The sequence below is a fragment of the Micropterus salmoides genome, unplaced genomic scaffold (assembly GCF_014851395.1).
Source record: "Micropterus salmoides isolate LMB-PRFRI ecotype aquatic unplaced genomic scaffold, ASM1485139v1 Ms_hic_scaffold_2, whole genome shotgun sequence".
Classification (NCBI taxonomy): Eukaryota; Metazoa; Chordata; class Actinopteri; order Centrarchiformes; family Centrarchidae; genus Micropterus; species Micropterus salmoides.
This window is the reverse complement of record NW_024041150.1, coordinates 43,368,729-43,384,655: the sequence shown is the minus strand read 5'-3', so window position 1 is coordinate 43,384,655 and position 15,927 is coordinate 43,368,729. Positions and strand designations below refer to the sequence as shown.

Genomic DNA, 15,927 nt, shown 5'->3' with positions numbered 1-15,927 from the left:
GCTTGACATGCAAAGTCTGTGGCCAAACTCGTCCCACCGTGCTACATATTAAATGGTACATTTAGAGGAGCCATATAATAACCAGCCAATTTCACAAGAAACATGTGGACACACAAGGGCCAATAAGGACTAGTGCGTTCTGTCTATTCTCCCTGTAAAGGTGAAATTGCATCATGAGCATCTATACTTTTCTGGATCCTGGAAGTTCAGCCACTTTCTGCACGGAAGATCTAATCCAGAAACTGAATATTACAGGCAGAAGAACTAATTTCTTATTGCCCACCATGGGGCAAGAAACTGTTACACAGCCTACACATTGACTGGTTTGGAGGTATCTGATCTGGACAGCAATGGCTTCTATATGCTCCCAAAGGTTCTCACACAAAAGAAAATGCCAGTCTCTTTGGATAACATGGTGACGCCTGAAGACTTGGCTAGCTGGCCATACTTGTCAAAAGTACGCATCCCAAGCATAAAGTCAAACGTTGATCTCTTAATTGGAACAAGGTATTAGAACCTTGGGAGGTCGTCAACAACTGCGGGAATGGCCCGTATGCTGTTAGGACTGTGCTGGGATGGGCCATTAGCGGTCCGCTGAATGGTAACAGCATTGGAGATTGAACTTCCCTCTGCTGTGGTGAACAGGATATCTGTGGGCAAACTGGAAGAGATGCTGACCATTCAACACAATCATGATTTCAATGAAAAGAATATAGAAAAGAAGGAAATGTCCAGAGAAGATAGCATGTTTCTTGAAACTATGGAGCACTCGGCAGTACTTCAAGATGGAAAAATATTGTTTGAAATTGCCATTCAGGAACAAGGAAGTCTATCTCCCCAACAATTTTGCAGTGGCTAAGCAGAGGATTGAGGGTTTGAGGATCCTTAAAGATCAACACTTGCACCAGGAGTATACAGGATAAATGAATAATCTCATTGGTAAGACATATGCGGAGCAAGTACCTCAGCAGCAACAGCATCGGGAGAAAGGAAAGATGTGGTATATTCCTCACCATGGTGTCCATCATTCGAGAAAAGTTCCCTTCGGGTTGACTGTGGAGCCACTTGTAAAGGAGTCTTGCTAAATAGTGAGCTCTTGCAGGGTCCTAACCTCACCAGCTCGCTGCTAGGAGTTCTAACTCGCTTCACGCGGGAACCTGTGGCATTCATGGGTGATATTCAAGCCATGTTCCACCAGGTGAGGGTTGCTGAGGGAGACTTTCTGCACTTTCTCCGGTAACCAGATGGAGACATCAGTAAAAACTTTGTGGAGTTTAGAATGACTTGATGATGATTATGATTACAACTGTTTTGCCCTGTTTTGTCCCCCAGTTGTGCAAGCTATACACTGAGAAGAACTGCTGATGATAACCATTCTGAGTTTTCGGATGAAGTTCTTCAATGCATCAAGCATAACTTACATGGATGACTGCTTGAAGAGCTCAGCCACAGAAGAAGCTATCCAGATGGTGAGAGACCTAATTGCTGTGTCGAAAGGGAGGTTTCATCTTGGAGCATCTTGGTTTTCTAGCACCTGTCAATTTGCTAAAACGATGCAGCAAGAACCGAGATGTTGTGGATGGGATGATGCTCTACCACAGGACATCTTACACAAATGGGAAAGATGGATGAAAGACCTGGATCTGCTGGCTGCATTTAATGTGGATAGGTGCATCAAGACAGTGCCTTAACAACGAGGACAGGCACAGAATCTCGACCATCAAAGAAATATCTGAACCCCCACAGTGGAGACACGTTGGTTCTAAAGATAATCCAGCGGATGATGCATCGAGAGGTATGAAGGTCTTCTGAAGAAAGGTACATGGCTCAAAGGTCTTTTATTTCTTTGGAAACAGGAGGAACAAACAGACACGGGCCTAAACCCGTGTCTGAATTGTCGTTGGACTCAAATGACCCAGAGGTGAGGAAAGAGACTACAGCAAATGCCATCAGTGTGTGTGCGCTGTGTCTAGTCCTACTGACCGGCTCATTGATTACTTTTCTGACTGGAGGAGGCTGAAGACAGCAGTTGCCTGATTCCTCAGGTTAAAGGTCATGTTGTTAGCAAAAGGTCGCCTGAGGGGCCAGTTGGAGGCTGCTGTGGCTAACCATCCAGAGGAAACTAGTCAGAACAAATTGAATAATCCTGAAGGACAATGGGGCACAGTGGCATCTAGGAGTGGAATCCTGACACTGGAAGATCTATTAGAAGCAGAGATTGCCATCATTCGCTATTTTCAGCAACAGAGATTCAAGGTGGAGATTTCTGTTCTGGGAAAGCAGCAGTGAGTAGACAGAGTTCCATATTTGGACTGGATCCAATGGTCTTTTAAGAGTTGGAGGAAGGTTGAACAGAGGAGCAATGCCTGAGGAAGTCAAACATCCCCACATTCTCGCCAAGGATCAGCATGTCTCTATGCTTATTCTTAAGCATGTACATCAGAATGTGGGCCATGGTGGACGGACTCATACACTGTCCAAAGTGAGGAAGAGGTTTTGGATTACCAAGGCCAATTCAGCAGTTAGGAAAGTTATTGCAGAATGCAGCTTTTGTAGACGGTACAACGGAAGAGCAGTGGAACAAAAGATGGCAGACCTTCCAAATGTGAGAATCCTTCCTGATCTACCGCCATTTACCAACATGGGAGTAGATTACTTTGGACCAGTTGAAGTAAGGAGGGGACAATCAACATGTAAGTGACACAGAGAGTTAAATTTACCTGTATGGCAAGCAGGGCCATCCATCTGGAAGTAGCTGTATCCCTGGAAACGGATGCATCCATCAATGCTCTGTGGCGTTTTATTATCCAAAGAGGACAAGTGGAACATCTGAGGTCAGACAATGCTACCATCTTCACTGGGGCAGAAAAGGAACTCAAGAAGACTCTTGTTACTTTGAACCAGGAGATGATTCAAAGAGCCATGTCACAGGTTGGAATCTGTTGGAGTTTTAATCCACTAGCTAGTTCACACCATGGTGGTGTGGGGGAACATCCACCTGGTGTGAAGGGTCCTCACTTCTGTCCTACGTCAGCAGACATTAGATGATAATGGACTTCATACAGCGTTCTGTGAAGTGGAGGCCATTTTGAATGGTCAGCCTATTACTAAGCTCTCAGATGATCACAGCGACCTGGAACCTCTCACTCCTGACCATCTTCTTCTTCTGAAGGGTAAACCATCTCTGCACCTGGAGTGTTTGATCCTCATGACCAATATGGAAGAAGACGATGGAGACAGGTACAGTACCTCTCAGATATTTTTTGGAAGAGATGGATGTGAGAGTACTTGCCCTTGCTTCAAGAGAAGCAAAAGTGGAATCAAAGAAAGAGGAGTTTGATTGCTGGAGACATCGTGGCAATAATGGATTCTTCAGCTCCTCGTGGTTCTTGGCCACTCGGCAAGGTTCTGGAGGTTTTTACAGACAAACATGGGCTTTGTGTGGTCTGTAAGATTACAGACTAAAACTAACATCATGGAAAGACCAGTGACAAAACTCTGTTTGCTGCATGGAATTTAAATTTGTTCATTCATGCTGGACTTGACTGTACTTTGTTGGATTGTAACATTTTGGCTCTTTGGTTTTTGTTTGAATTGTAATGGTTCCTGGTAATTAACAATTAGGGGTCGGTGTGTAGGAGCCAAATGTGGTATTTGTGCATTTATATATTGGCTGTTGTTTTCTGTTTGTACATTGGGTGTTGTACTGATATTACTGTTTTTTGGCTGGAATGACCAAGAGTTCAGTCTTAGAGAGGTTGCATTTAAATTAGATTTGTTCTTCTAAATGTTTCCAAAACAGCAACCTATTCAAGGTTAATCTTTTTTACTTCACAAAGTTTCAGACTGTAGTCTGTTTTTGCTAATAACAATGTGAGTTGCATGAGAATATGTTGTGTGTGATGAGTCTGTTAACAGAAGATAACAACTCTGTGGTTGTTTCTAAATTAAAAACACTTTGGCCAAATGTGGCTCTGCACATGTTTCACTGCAGGACTGATAATTAAAAATAAAACTAACATAAATAAATGTAAAACTGTGCAGATTTACATTTCTCTGTGCATTCTGCTCACAAACCATATGTGGAAAATATTTTACTGTTGTGTTTAACTCTTGTTTTAATGTAAATAATTGTTATATTAAGTGCTTAAGTGATTTTACATCAAAGAGAAAACTGACTCAGAAGACTAAAGATGTGTGCACCATTTTTTTTCCACTCTGCACATCAAACCACAGCAGCAACTTCCTCCTATTGACTCCAGTAAACTGTGGTCTGATGCTGGTGGTTTCTCTCTACAGTGTGCTCTGCTTTAGCTGATGATGATGTGTTTGTTTTCTTGCTTGTGCTGAAATGTTTAAACTTGTTTTAATAGAAGCGAAGAGCTTTATGATTGTCTAGTTACAGAAAAATACCTTCCAGCCATACTTGGTCTTTCACCTTTCACAGCAGTGGTGTTGAGAAGAAGAAAACTGTCAAACCTGCTGCCGTTTATAGTAGAACTTACTACACCACTAGTATTATTACATGTGTTTTAGTACTTATAATAATGTAAACAGCAGTAAACATACCAGTAGTAGTACGACAGTACTAAATATACTAACAGTACTGGTATCAACTGTAGTAATTTGTGTGTATTTCTGTGTATTTTGTTTTCCAGAGAGTGATCCAGCTGCAGTCTACTCAGGAGATGTCAGTTATGGACAAATAGCTGTCAGGCCACACAAGACGAGAGGTACGGCTGCTCTTTATTTATTAACTTTGGACAGAGCCAGGTTAGCTGTTTCCCCCTGCTTACAGCCTTTGTGCTAAGCTAACCATGACCTGACTCAGATCAATCTCCTCATTTCCCAGAAAGAAAAAGAGTACTTCCCAAACCGTTGAACTATTCCTTTAAAGAGATGTGGATAATTGGCAGGTCAGAAGGACGAAACATGAGGATCTCTAAGACAGTCAAGACACGGTTCAGGAGGGATGTATACATATCAACTACCACATGATTTTAATTATTTTAATAGTTATGAATCATGGTGATCACCGTGGAAACATACGATACTCTTGACGATAGCTATTACTGGTGAAATAAATTTGTTACACAACAGGTAGAGACAGAGTGTTAAGAACAACATATTCTAAAATTTAAAATGATGGAGTTTGTTTTCTTTTGGAGATGTTCTCCCAGTTGTCTAGCCATTACAATTTGGCCCTTGTCAAAGTTGCTCAAATTCTCAATCTTGCCCATTTTTCCTGCTTCTAACACCTCAACCTTGAGGACACAATGTTCACTTGCTGCCTAATATATCCCAACAGCCTGTTCTCATCTCAGGGCGTCATATACCGACGATTTGAGAAAGAGTGACAAAGCGTAGGTATTTGACGCTAAAGGCACCGGGTGCGTCTCCATGAAACGCTTCCAGAAGTGTCTCTATGAGACGCTCTGGGGCGCCCCATACAGACCGGAAGTGCTAGCTTGCTAGCGGTAGTATTCACCCCTCTTGAATGTTTCACCATTTTGTTTCTTTTATACATGAAATCATGGTCAATATAATTTGGCTTTTTTGACAGTGACCTACAGGTCAGTAGTGGTATACAGGTCTAAGGAAATGTGGGCTGTTTTCTTTTCTAACAAAAGGCATTAGTTGGCAGGTCTAGGCACCAAGGCATAGCCTAAACTAAATTATTTCAGGATATTATTATATTTGCTATCTTCCAACCAACTTAACTTTCTGCATTTATTGGACGTTAAACGTCGTTCATGCACAACACCTGAGCAGTGCTACGGGCTGATGCAGCAATTCATGCAAAAGGAGACCAGGCTAAGTGCTGACTGCGAGAATTAACCTTTTTCAGAACTTTTCAGAAGGTCGGCATTTCTGTAACGTCCCTTCTTTATTCTAATATTCTAATATTTTGAGATGTAGATTTTTGATTTCCATGAGCTGTAGGCTGCAATCACCAAGATTAAAACAAAAAATGCTGAAATATTTTACTTTATATGTAAACATATAATTTGTATGAATCTCGAATGAAAGGTACATTTTTAAAATTTAATTGCATCCACGAGATGCATATATCCAGTCTTGACATCTCACCTGTTACCAGTTAGCCCGCTTATTGTTGAGACTTTCAAACAGGTGATACTTGAGTGCTCTGTGCAATTTTTTTGTTGAGTGTGTGGCAGGCATTAAATTCTAACTTTGTTTATATTTACACAACAGTTAAATAAATGTGAATTAACAAATCACAGATTTGAGTTTTGTAATGTTGTTGACAATATCTGATGTCTAATAATTATGTAAACTTAGAAGATTTTAAATTATTCACAATAAACACATCATTCCTCAAATTACAAAACTTGATGATAATAAAGACTAAATGACGACGTACTGTTGGTTAGTTTTGCTTATCTGATATTTCCCGCTCAATATATATCCACAAGTGTAAACATTAAACTATAGGAGGTTATATTACAGCTTACTTAGACACTGAAGTCTTTACTAGCTGAGACGTTTTTACTGGTGCGACCTGATTCAGTGAATCTCTAGTTTGAAACTCTTGTTAGTTCCTGAGAACTGAGTGAAGCAGAGTTGTTGTCTGGTGACGGAGTTTCTTTGTCTCCAGCAGTTTCTCATGTTGTTTGAACTGTTTGTGTTTGTGTGTTCAGAGTTTCCAGCAGAGCCAGAGGTCGTCTACTCTTCACTGAGGTAGACCTTCACACCTTCACACCAGTCCAACCACTGATGTCCAGCTGGCCTGGAACTGGTCCCCAGAGCCCCTCACACCTCAGCACATCCATTAATTATATAAATAAATTGTTAAAATCCTGTTTTTTAAGTCATTAATTTTTTTTACCCTGTAAGTGTTTCAGTACAGAACCAACATGTTACCTGTTGTCATTCATATATTTCTACTGAACACAAACTAATAATAAACTCCAATTGTTTTGGGGGCAATGTAATAACTTTACTTTTATTTACTGTATATTTTATTAATGTTTTTGTTTCTTGTTGCAGCAGCAACTTCTTTCTCTGCAGGACCAGTAAACTTTGGTCTCGTTCTTGTTTTTCTCCTCTGGTTCTGTTGGTTTCACAAAGCTGTTGGATGGAAAATGTGACGTGTTCTGGTTTCGCTGTGGCTAACCGACAGGTTTCTCGACAGATAACTAAAAATAAACAAAACTGCAGCCGCAGACTCTGAACAGCATGAACATGATTCAACTTAAGCACAGTCCCTGTGTTGCTGAATACAGTTGTAAGCCACAACAACACCAGTGAAGCATGTTTGAGGTTGCAGGTATGAACCATCATGGGGGTCTGGGGACCTGATGGATGACCTAATCAGGACTGGACTGGGACAAAACATTCTACCGGGCATTTTTTGCCCAGGTGTCCCACCACTACAGGTCAGACACCCCTCACAAATACACCATCCTTGCAGTCCCCTTAAATATATGTACCTACTGTAATTGTAACTGCCCTCAGTGGGTAAAGCAAGATTCAGAGAGTCTCGACTGATTTCTTTTACCCTTTCTTTATTTATTACAGTTCCTCCTTGTACTATACAGTAAGCACCATGAAAACTATAAAGATATACAAATATAAGTACCTTTATACCTTTGGAAGAATCTAAAATCAAACATGCAAAACCGTAAACCTAATTAAATACACAAATTAAACTACCATTACTCTATATCAATATACACAATAACTTTTAAAACACACAGTTAGTTAATACATCGAGCTAAATGGCTCTTCGTCAATATTACACACCACTAAAGAACTTCCAGCTTCCAAGATAAATACCTCGTTCCGCTTCCCAAGGTTGTAAACTTAAGATTTGATGTTTCCTTTGTTTTGGATTTCTTAAAATCTTCATAAGTCGGCGTCTTTTACGTGTGCTCTATGCACGCTCTGCTATTTGTTTGTGGTTTGCAACAACCTTAAACTGGTAAGTACGGGGTTTATCTACACTTTCACAGGGGTTTATTTAGCCCAGTGGCAGAAAATACACTGCTCACTTGTGGACGCTACTGGCAGCTGTGGAAGTTGTCTGCCCATGTTTACCATAATCCTAAAAAAAACATCCTTTACAAATACATAAAATAAATTCACAATAATTGCAAATCAATACATCTTAAATGACTCCAAGCGGACAGTTACAGTAATATTCCCTCAAACCACTATAAAGCTGAGTAGGAAGTGCTGTGGCTCAGTGTACTCATTCACATTTTACTGACTCCCTGTTGATCAGAGGTGGAGTACACAAATCATACTCAAGTAGAAGTATAAGTAATTGTTAAAGAATAAACCCTCTGAAGTCACAACATCATTTGAAATTATTATTCGGTCCAGAATTGTTAATGAATTCCCTGACAAAGCTGTTCAGTTTCACTTTGTTTCCTGCAAATTGATGTTTTTCTTATTACATAAAGATCCCTTGCGGTCAAACTCAGACCACAACACAGCCCACGTCTTCCCCACTTTTACTGTTCTCTAGAGCAGTGAACCAGAAAAAAAAACTGTATTTCCTAACAACAAACCAAACATAACTAAAGATTAAATAACAAAATAAAGACCATATCATAACAACTGAAAACTGTGAAAATAGAGTTCCAACGAAGGTTAAAATGAAGGGCAACTGGACTTGGTTGAAGATACTGGAAGACGTTTCGTCCCTCATCCAAAGGACTTCTTCAGTTCAGACTGACTGGCAGGGAAACTCAGCTATTTAACCTCAGTGGGGTCGTTATCCCGGGTCATCGATACCGCTGTTTCGTTAGTGTTCCTTGTTGCTGTGACGACAGTCGTTACAGTCGTTAAGACTACCTGTGGCCAAGACTGAACGACCATCGTTGGTATCTTCACCTGAGGTACGTTTGTTGAGTTTCCTGGGAAGTGATGAAAGGACCGCATTGTAAGTGGGGGATAAGTGGTGGCGTAGACCCCCTCCCCTGTTCAATGACAGCTTCTCAACCCTGGTGTAGATGGCTTCCTTGACACCTCTTTCAAACCATCCATCTTCTCTGTCTAAAATGTTCACCTGGTGGTCCTCAAACGAGTGTCCTCTGTCCTTCAGATGTAAGTAGACTGCAGAGTCTTGACCTGAGGAGTTGGCCCTTCTGTGTTGAGCCATGCGTTTGTGTAGTGGTTGTTTAGTCTCCCCAATATACAGGTCTGTGCATTCCTCACTGCAGTGGACCGCATACACTAGATTGCTTTTCTTGTGTTTGGGTGTGCGGTCTTTGGGGTGTACCAGCATCTGTCTTAGTGTGTTCTTGGGTTTAAAAAACACAGGGATGTTATGTTGTTGTTGAAAATCCTCCTGAGTTTCTCTGATACTCCAGACACGTATGGAATCACAATGTTGTTGCGTTTGACCTTCTTTTCCTCCTCCCCTGTAGTTTTGTTCTTCTTGGATCTTGTGGCTGTTTTCACAAAAGCCCATTTAGGGTCTCCACAGTCTGTTAGTGCCCCCTTCAGGTGGTTCTGTTCCTTCTCTCTGGCTTGGGTGCTTGTTGGTATGTTTTCCGCTCTGTGGTGCAGTGTTCTCATGACCCCTAGCTTGTGCTCCAGTGGGTGGTGTGAATCGAAGAGTAGGTATTGGTCTGTGTGTGTGGGTTTTCTGTGAAAATAGAGCTTCACACACCCAGGGAAGCCAGAAGGAGACATAAAACATTAGTTATGGGACACTGTGAAGGTAATCACTAACATGACACCAGCTCAAAGATGGAGGTCAGATCACTTTTTAAAGACTTTCGAAGCCTCAGGGCCGGATGGATTATCTGCATTCCTCCTGAAGACATGAGCAGAGGAGCAGACAGCTGCACAGAGCCCCATCTTTGAAAACTCAGCAGACTCACACACCATCCCCACCTTGTGGAAAAAATCAGTAATTACACCTGTAACTAAAAAACCTTACCGAAAGGTGAATAATGATTTCAGGCCTGTGGCTCTGACTTCTGTTGTCATGAAATATCTTGAGAGGATAATGGTGTCGTTTCTTAAGCAAGATGTTGGTGAGCTTTCAGATCCCTTTCAGTTTGTTTGGAAGCAGCAGCATTTTACACCTGGTCAGCAAACAGCTCAGCAGGCATTTTGATTGTTGATTTTAGTTCAGCTTTGCAACACTCTGCAGCCTGAAATGCTCATCCAGAAACTGAAACATGTTGCTGCTTTTAGTCTCTGGTATTTTTATTATTTTTATTTATTATACTGCTGTACTTTTTTAACAAACTGTTCTCAACAGGTCAGAGTAAACAATGCTCTCTCTGAGCCCAGATCAGCTCTCCTTTTTACACTTTACACTAATGACTGCACAAGGACAGAAGTCCAGCAGCTTATCATACAGAAACCCAGGAATGTGTATTACTATCTGACTTCTGACCTCAAAGAGCTCCAGGTGCATGATGGTATATGACGCTGAAAGTGAACGAAAAACATCTCTGACTGTGACAAACTGTGTAGCTGCATCAGTCGGTAATCCTCATAAGTCAGTAAATGTATATTTCCCAATGTTTACACACTTCTTTTTTAATGTTTTCCTGAATAACTTTTCTGCAGAGAAGATGATTTTCAGAAATTGTTTAGTGTAACCAGCTACCTGATAACATTGGCAACATATTTCTACATCAATTACATGCAGAACAGATTTTATTATATGATAGTATTTATTATTTTAATAAAAGACATATATACTTTGTCACCTTTTAGTTGATGGTTTACCATGTGTGCTTCCATGGGAGCTGCCATTGTTGTGTGACATCATTCAGCTGCATCTTGGGTAGTCATGGTTCCCTTTCCTTTATATATATATTTTGTTGTTGTTGTTGTTGTTGCATGTAATAGGTTTTCAAAGTGAAAAAGCACAAAGTCTACCAAGAGCTCCAGAGTGCGACTAATTTGGTCACATGTGCCCAAAAATCTCCTCAGATAGGTGTCCATAAGAACAAACCAAATGTCTCTATTTTTTTATTGTCCTTTATTTATTGCCACATGAACATGTGCTCATTTTTCCATATAGGTGTGTTTGTTAAATTATATACAAATACAAAGTTAATACATGCTGTGTATAAAAGACTAAACTGGCCAAATATGTGATTTGTCTCTCAGTAAGTGTCGCCCCTGAGGCTCTGCACAACCTGGTCAGTTATTCACTTTGAGACTCAGCATTAAGTTTATTTCCCGTTAACTGTGTGAGAGAAAACCACAAGAGTACGAGTGACACAAAAAGGAAGGAAAGGGTTTTACTTGGTGTGACTGGTAAAACATTAATGTGCTGATCTCACATGACCAAGATCTAAAATGGAGAAATCATCTTTACTGTGGCTGCTAGGTAAGTAAGAATATACAAATGCTTGTCTCCACGTTGTCTTAAAGATTAGTTCGTAAACATTTCTGGTGATTTTTAGAGCAGTGAGTTATAGAGAAAAGTAGAAACGTTTTAAAGTTTTATACAGAAAGGTATTTACTATCCTGAAGTGCTTCAGAAGAGAAAAGCACACACATGCCCAAGCTCGGACCAGAGGTTGACTATTTAAAACACAATCGAAGTCAAAATACAAAAAAACAAACAAGTTAAAATAGGGTTTCTACATGTAATGGCACCTTAATTGTTTGTAAAATTGACAGTGACAAATATTCAGTGCAGCATCGGGGCCAGTGCTGCTCAGTCTGTCCTCATAATCCTCCAGTACGCCTTGTTCCACCTGCTGAGCTCCTCCAAGCTCTCAATCCTGCTTCTGGCCGCCTGATGGTGAGAAACAGTAACCCTAAATGACCGAGTGGTCAGAGTCAGGGAGTCAAATAACCCTGTATGCTTCACAGTGCTTGAAACTTGTTGATCAGTCCTTTGGCCAACTCGGCTAAGCTTGTCTTAATATAAGAATTAACAACAACTAAAATGAAAAGCAAATACACATGACAAATACAAAAAGAAAATAACTAAACGTACAAAACTAAAAGCAACTCAAAACCTACACAAGACAAAAAGGTAGACCAGTAACTATAAAGTCTTTAAAATCTGTCAGTCCACCACACAAGGGGAACAGCTATACTACACACTATTACTCTCTGGAATGAAGTAGATAATGCGTAGGAGAGGTTCTTAATCAGGAAAGGAGTCCTAACGTTCCTCGCCTACTTAAGTCCACACCAGCCACTTTCCCTCCAGTCAACCCAGCCGCTGCTCAAACCTGTCTACAAAGGTTACGACCTGGCTCATGGGGTAAAGGGAAGCAACATGAACCAGAATGTTTTTGGTAAAAGTGCAAGTTATTTATTATTGCCAGGGTTTACAAACAGAACGGGAAAAAGGGCTGGTGGATGCTGCTTAAATGAAAGAAACAAATATAACTTAAAGAGGCCTTTCCAACTGAGAGAGAGCCACCTGTGACTAAACAAAACTCTGACCTGTTCAGCAAGAAACAAAATGCAAAATGAGCAGCACCCTCTAAGCCTAGTGTGTCTAACAAACTGCGGGGTGTCTGGTTGATATCAGTAATCCCCACTAAGATACTTGCCCTGCTTCCTTAACACAATTCACAAGGTAAGGCAACAAACCGACACTAAGATCTAACACCTCCCACTTGAGCAAGCGCTCCAACAGCAGTTAACATGATTACCACAATAAAACACAAACACGCGCGTTAATAAAAGGGCAAAACAGTAAAAAAAAGTTCACACAGGTAGGCAGCTAATTAAACAGGAGATGATCGGGAAGGCGGTAGATGATTGGAGGAGGTTGCCAGACGCCGCACCAATCAGATCACGAGCTGGAACCAGGAAGTAGGCAGGTCTTGCGCCAGCCAATCCTCGGCAAGGGATCGCACATCCTGCTTAACATGACACAGCTGGATAACACAGATACACATGCACAGATGAGGACAGTGGGTGTAAAAACCTCAAAGGTTGCTCATCCTAAATGGTAAATGCTCATTGAGGTGAGAACGTGTTGAAATGCTCTGTATTTGTGTAGCTGCTTTGTAGTCTTCCGACCACTCAAAGCGCTTTAAACTACGTCACATTCACCCATTCACACACATTCATACACTGATGGGTCATTGGGGCTTCAGTATCTTGCTCTAGGACACTTTGAGACACACATTTCAACATGCTCTGTTTGTGGAAAGTAAACTAAAAAAATTGACTGTGTCCTTTAAATAAATAAAACTTATTATTTTCATATCTAATATCAACGTGTGGCTGTTTTTCTGTGCACTACAAGCAGATTGTTGTGTTTTGTGGAAAGTGCAGATCTCTTGTTGCATGTAAAACCTCAAACCAACCTGAGTGTGATTTCTCTTTAGTTCTGACCTCACTGCTGAGCTGCACAACAAACCAAGGTGAGCAAACTTCTTCTGTCACAGCCAAAGCTGTCAAGTCTGCAACACTGAGTGGCTAACATATTAAAATATTTACAACTACAACACAAGTAGCCAGATCTCAACCACCGTTGAAAACATGCAGAAAACTTTTGTCTATCAGCTCTAATCTGAGATTAATTCAGTGCCTGAAACTCAGAGATCAGTTCGGCAGTGAAGAAGTGACAGTGAGAAAGTAGGAATATGAGGAATGTGGAGAAAATGAATGCAAATCATCTCTTTAACCACATCTTTCTGTCTCTTCCTCCAGCCTCTCTGACTGTGAGTCCCAGCAGCTCTCAGTTTTTCAGCTGGAAGTCTGTCTCTCTGAGCTGTGAGGAGGACGACAGCTCTGCTGGATGGACGCTGAGGAGGAACACAACCAGAGAAACCAGGACTCAGTGTGGAGCTGGCTGGGGAAGATCAGCTGGTTCTTCCTGTAACATCAGCAACATCCTCTTATTGGACAGTGGAGTTTACTGGTGTGAGTCCAGAGAGGGAGCAACCAGTAACACCATCAGCATCACTGTCACTGGTAAGATCAGACTGTGGAGTTAGTGTTGATGAAGCTGTGTGTAAATGATGAAATGCTGTAGTTTGTCTCTGTGTTGAGGTGGACCAGTGATCCTGCAGAGTCCTGTCCTCCCTGTGATGGAGGGACATGATGTCACTCTGCACTGTAAAACAGAGACCCCTCCCTCCAACCTCCCAGCTGGTTTCTATAAAGATGGCTCCCTCATCAGGACTGAGCCTACAGGTCACATGACCATCCACCATGTTAACAAGTCTGATGAAGGCCTCTACAAGTGTAACATCAGAGGTCGTGGAGAGTCTCCATCCAGCTGGATCTCTGTCACAGGTGAAGAGGTTACCTTTGATTTCAGGACTTATTTCATCCAGAGATTCACCTGACCAGGTGGATTCTCTCTACAGGTAAACCTACAACCTCAGCCCCGCCCACATCTGCAGCTCTGACCATCCCGCCTACTCTATCGCCCCCTGCCTCAGACCCCATCCAGCTTGTGTTCAGACTGATCTACCACCTGGTGGTGTTCTGTCCATACTGCATCTCCACTGTCCTCCTGGTGTCTTTATATCGACACAGGCCCACAGGTAACACTCTGAATCCATCAGTCAATCAGTCAATAAATATCACTGATTATTGACAGTTGTCTCTAACAGATAAATGATCTACATTTTCTTTCTAACCTGCTCTGACTGCAGAAAATTACCTGCCCGTCTCCATGGTGATGACCCCGCCCCCTCAGGCTGAGGAGGGATTGGATGATGACTGTGATGATGTCATCACTGCTGTCACCACAGAGCATCACTTCTGAGTTGATCCAGTGTGTTCAGTGTGTTCTGGTTCTTAATGAAGCTAAAATGTTTGAGTCATCAGCAAATAAACCTCAGATTTCCTTAATAGATCACAAACAGCAGAGGACCCAGAACACTTCCCTGTGGAACTCCTCATGTTCTAGTTTGACTTGTAGATGATGTTGAACTCAGGATCTCAGACTTCAGCAACAGTCTCACTTTAAACTCTTCTAATCTTATTCTGTAAGCAGCTGTGTGAGAGCAGATATCAGAATTAACTCTGTCAGGTTTAGTGAAGCCTGATCACTCAGAAAAAGACTGACTGAGGTGAACTTGATTCATGATACAGGTGTAAATTCTTTGTACAAAGCCGTCGACATGTTTTTGGTCCAAATGGAAACTGATAGTTATTCAGGTTCGAGTTTTGTTATTGTTCATATTGGTTTGGTTCAGATGTTTTAGAACAACGTGAAGTCTTTAATTTTTTATTTACTACTATATGTTTTTAATAAACCTCACACAGTTTACCAAATCTCAGAGAACCAACCTATCATGTTTATTGATGGAGGGGATACCGGAGCACCCAGAAGAAACCCCTGCAGACACAGGGAGAACATGTAAACTCTACACATAAAAGCCAGGACGACCAGGGTTTAAACTTGGAACCTTCTAGCTGTGAGGCCATAGTGCTCTCCACCGGGCCACAATGCACCCACGTTATAGTCATACAGAGGACGTATGTTTTCCATTTGAGAAAAGGTGAAGACGACCTTGATAGGATATCTGGCGTTGGTAAGTAGATGCTTACGTGTCATGGTAGATCTGAATTTTATTGATTTCATACTCCTTGCCTCTGTCACCTTTCCTCTGTAAATAATATCACAGAGAGCACGGTCTAGACCTGCTCTATATAAAAAGTGCAATGAGATAACTGTTGTTGTGAATCAGTGCTATATTAATAAAATTTTATCGAATTGAACTGGATGTGTGAGAAGGCTAACAGTCTCACTCTCAATTCGTCACATATGGACACTTGGTCCTTGGCATTGCATTTAATGCCCTGGGTACCCGTTTTGCTTGGTTTTTGGACGTGTAGGGCTCCTCGGTCAAGTTAGCAATAAGACAGCCTAAGTCCCTCACTTCCACGGGAAAAATATGTACGGCAGTCAACGTCAAATGTTTTTATCCTGTTTGAATTGTGCTCTGAATTACACATATGATGTTGGTCAATTTAAAAAATTATTTTGCCGTCAAG

At 41.4% G+C, this 15,927-nt stretch overlaps 2 long non-coding RNA genes across 2 annotated transcripts; both read left to right on the top strand.

Moving 5' to 3' along the window:
- Positions 1 to 4,625: 4,625 nt before the first annotated feature.
- On the top strand, positions 4,626 to 6,826 carry LOC119911681. Its single transcript, XR_005445964.1, has 2 exons — positions 4,626 to 4,733; positions 6,663 to 6,826. It is a non-coding gene; the product is annotated as an uncharacterized LOC119911681 (long non-coding RNA).
- A 7,313-nt stretch (positions 6,827 to 14,139) lies between these two features.
- On the top strand, positions 14,140 to 15,694 carry LOC119911694. Its single transcript, XR_005445978.1, has 3 exons — positions 14,140 to 14,214; positions 14,289 to 14,468; positions 14,580 to 15,694. It is a non-coding gene; the product is annotated as an uncharacterized LOC119911694 (long non-coding RNA).
- Positions 15,695 to 15,927: the final 233 nt, after the last annotated feature.